Genomic DNA, 4,482 nt, shown 5'->3' with positions numbered 1-4,482 from the left:
CCCACTTTTTAAACCTCTCCTTTCCTTTAGCCTCCCTGATACCCTACAACCTGAGCGATCCTACTTTTCTGGCTGTTCCATCCCTGACTTCTGGCCTTACTGTGAAATCTCCCACTTCCTAGACAAAAATGTTCAACTAACAACCCAACAGGATTTTGAGGAGCAAGAACAGAAAGAGCAGGGGCCACTGCTTCAGTCCAGAATCTCATGGGCCCTTAGCACTGTGGCACCGATGCTTCTACATCTGTATCTAGTCTCCCTTGAGGCATGCTTGCAACTCCCTGCTGAATATCTCCGTCTAGATAAGCCACTCGCAGCTTCAGTTCACATGCTTAAGTTCATGGCTCTGGCTACCCTAATCCATGCCACCTGCTGCTTTCCTGGGCGATGGATTTGGTGTCCATCTCCTCTGGCCCTACAGAGTCTCCTAGCTCATCTTCCCACTGTGGGGCCCCCATCTGCTCCTGACTACCTGATGTCAGCCATATCATCCCTGTCTCCTCACTGCCTGTGGGACTTCATTCTCCAGCAATGACACTCAAGGCTTTTCTATTTGGATATCTCAGTCAGTCGTATCTTAAAGCTTTATTGTGGGGAGCAACTGGGAGCAACTCGGACTAGACTAAGTTATTGGAATTAAGACTTATTCCATGCATCTGCTCTCCTACAATATGGCGCTGGGAGAGAAGGAAAACAACTTCTACCCAGCTGCCTCCAGTTCAACCAATAAACAGCAGGACCTGCTCCTGATTGGAGGAGAGCAGCGTGCTCGGCATGTGGGCAGCTGAGTTGGGATTGGCGGAGGAGGACTATAAAGGAGGAGAGAGACGGCATGCACCAGGAACATCTAAGGGGAACATCTAAGGGAACACCTGTGCAGCCTCCGAGAGAGCCGGCCGGCGGTGTGCCGCTCCCCTGCGGAAGTGGGGAATGTGGCCAGGGGGAACTGCCCTTCCACGGAGGTGGAAGGGATAGTAGCCAACCCGGGAAGAACCAGCAGCAAACCCGGGGAGGGCCGAGCAGACGAAAGAACAGCGCAGGGTCCTGTGTCGTTCCTCCACGAAGAGGGGGAGCGACACTTTATATTTCTATCCCTTGATTTTTTTCAGGAATGCCTTACCCCATCCCTGCTGGTCAAAATCCAAGTTATGATGCCTATCCACACTCTCCATTTCTATGAAACCTTTTCTGCCCTATCCCAGACAGAGGGAATTGCTCTCCGTTGGGTTTTTGCAAAGCTGACCACTTCCTTGTTCTGCTTCATCTTGCTTGCAGGAAAGAGCCCAGAATGCTGTGTACAGGAACGCCTGCAGTGCATGACCTAGGACTGCACATAGTAGGTGTTCGTTATTGAAACAGATAAAGTTATTAGTTGATGAGCTTCTAGAATCAAGACAAATTAATAAAAACATGTTGCTAATAATAACTGAAGGCTTCATAATAATTGAAGGCTTATGCAAGTTATAGTTGAAAACCTTTTTTTCTTTAAAAAAAGAGATGCATTTATTTATTTGAAAAGTAGAGTTAGAGAAGGAGAAAGAGAGAGAGGGGAGAGAGAGAGAGAGAGAGAGAGAGAGAGAGATCTGCTGGTTCACTCCCCAAATGACTGCAACAGTCAGGGCTGGGCCGGGCCAGGCCAAAGCCAGGAGCCAGGGAGCTTCATCTAGGTCTCTGGGTGCAGGGGCCCAAGCACCAGGACATCTTCCGCTGATCTCCCAGTTGTAGCTGCAGAGCAGCTGGGACTTGAATTGGCTGCCAAATGGGATGCTGGCATTGCTAGTGTGGCTTGATTCGCTGTATTGCAACGCCAGCCTCGAGGACAATCAGACATGAGTCAGAGACTTAGGGACTTAGCAAGACTGCTTGAGTTCATATTGCTAGCAACCAGTGTGTCATCGTTTGGGAGGCTCATTTGAAATTGGCTCATTTGAAATAGGAGGAGCCATTAAGCCTGGTGATTAAGAAGCCAGGATACCCTATCAGATTACTTGTGTTCTATTCCTGGCTCTGGCCCCTGACTTCAACTTCCTGTCAATGCAGACCCTAGGTGGCAGTGGCGATGGCTCAAGTCATTGGGTCCCTGCCACCAGCATGAGAGAGTTGGACTGAGTTCTCAGCTCCCAAGTTTGGCCAGGCCCAGCCCTGACCATTGTGGTTATTTGGAGTATGAAGCATTGAATGAAAGAATGGAAGACCTCTCTTTTTGTCTCTTTCTCTCTTTCTCTCTGTTTGCCTTTCAAGCAGGTGAAAAATAAGCAAACATTTAAAGAGAGATGAAAACATTTGTTTTAAAAGTTGTAAGCATACCTGATGTCAGTTTAGTGTCCCGCCCCCGTGGGTAAGGTAGGGAGGTGTGAGTTCCTGGAGGGCCGAGGTCTTTGTGAAGGCTCTGAGCACGTGAGTAAAGTTGGATCGTGAAAGCAAAGGGTGGCACTGGGGAGCTGAGACTCCTCTGGAGAACTGGGGGGAAGGCACAAGGGTGGACACAAGTCATGGTGGGGCACAGGAGGCACGGGAGAAATAAAGGTGGGAGGAGGGGAATGCGTGTGGGGTTTGCTTGTGTGTGTGTGTACCAAACAGTGGGCGGCCAGGGCGAGCTGTTGTGGCTATTAAATATATAGCAAGTTAATGGCCCATTTTAAATTGATGCCATCTTCATGCTAGGAAGATAGGCACTTCGTTTCTACTTAAAGTATCTGCTGTTCCTAGGAAAGACTGGTACTTTTAGAAATCCTGCTTTGGTAGTGAATAACAACTCTCTATTGAGCTCCTGCGGATGTGGCCGACACTGGTGGATGAGGGTACTTCTTATAGAATATCCCGTTGGAATCATTACTATTATTTGTGTTTTATAAACAAAGACAAACAGGTAAAGAGTGGTTAAGTTCATCTGCCCAGGTTCCACCATGAAGTGATGTTTAAGGCAGCCCTAGTGCAAAGCTGGTGTTCACTCTCAGGTTTCCTACACAGAGCACTTTGTAATCCTCAGGTCAGTCCAACCAGATGAATGACAGCACTAGTCCCCACAATGACGGGTTCTCTGTAACATGCTATTTCACTCAGATTCGTCACCACAATCTGAAAACAGTAGTGTGTCTGTATCTTAACAGTGCAGAATTTAGGGAAAGGCTATCTATTTCTGTCGTCATTGTGACAGCAGACTGATGTGATAGACAGGTACAAATTTTCTCAACTATTCCTTTCAAGAAATAAGAATAATAAATAAGATAAATAAGTAATATGTGAAAAAGAGTAAGCACAGATTTTCTTTTACTCGTTGAAGAGTCAACACGTTGCATTGAAGATGGTTTGGTGAAGCGTGAACTTGCCAAGTAAGAAGGGAATGAAGGCCGGTGCCACGGCTCACTAGGCTAATCCTCTGCCTTGTGGCGCCGGCACACCGGGTTCTTGTCCTGGTCGGGGCACTGGATTCTGTCCCGGTTGCCCCTCTTCCAGGCCAGCTCTCTGCTGTGGCCAGGGAGTGCAGTGGAGGATGGCCCAGGTCCTTGGGCCCTGCACCCCATGGGAGACCAGGAAAAGCACCTGGCTCCTGCCTTCAGCTCAGCACGGTGCCCTGGTCGCAGCGCGCCAGCCGCGGTGGCCATTGGAGGGTGAACCAATGGCAAAGGAAGACCTTTCTCTCTGTCTCTCTCTCACTGTCCACTCTGCCTGTCCAAAAAAAAAAAAAAAAAAAAAAAAAAAAAGAAAAAAGAAAAGAAAAGAAAAGGGAATGGAGAGCTGGAGAGCATCAGTATCAGTTTAGCTCCACTCCTCTGGTAAGAAAGAAGGGTATCTCTGTATCCAAGACATTCTCTAAGGAAGTTGAAGCAGTGGGCACAGAGGGGGAACCATGGAAAACAGTGTTTGCAGTGTTCTGCTGTAGATGACTCAAATGGGTTGTGTTTTCAAAGTATTTCATTTAATACAAGTTCCCTGTGAGCCAGCTGACACTGTTATCCAGGCTTGCATCACACACTGAGCTCTCCTTCTGCACAGTCCACTTCCTTCTGCTGCTGTTAGTCCAAGGCCACCTACCAAGCTGCACACTGAAGTCTGTCCCAGAGTCTGCCTCTCAGAGAACATCTCAAGTGACACTGAGAAGGGGTTCAGGGTCATTCACTCATCACACATCTCACCTTAGGGAGAAAACATAACTGAGTCATACAAGCTAATTCATTTGTTTGAAGGTGGTTCATGGCAGACAAGCTATTTGTACGCATATACTATATGTTTATATTTATGAATGTTTGAGTATCTTCTATCCACAATGATAACCATCTTGCTAGTCCACTGAGGGGACACAACTTAGAAAAAGAAACTTGGGTGACTTAGAAGAACCGACACTATGAAGGACATCTGTAAACTTTATCTAACCAGTATTCCTTCTCCTATCTTCCCATAATTTTATTTTATTTTATTTATTTATTTTTTTCTGATAAGATTTTTTTTTATCTTTTATTTAATGAATATAAATTTTCAAAG

This window comes from Oryctolagus cuniculus, chromosome 16, assembly GCF_964237555.1.
Source record: "Oryctolagus cuniculus chromosome 16, mOryCun1.1, whole genome shotgun sequence".
NCBI classification, from domain to species: domain Eukaryota; kingdom Metazoa; phylum Chordata; class Mammalia; order Lagomorpha; family Leporidae; genus Oryctolagus; species Oryctolagus cuniculus.
This window is presented reverse-complemented; position numbering follows the sequence as displayed.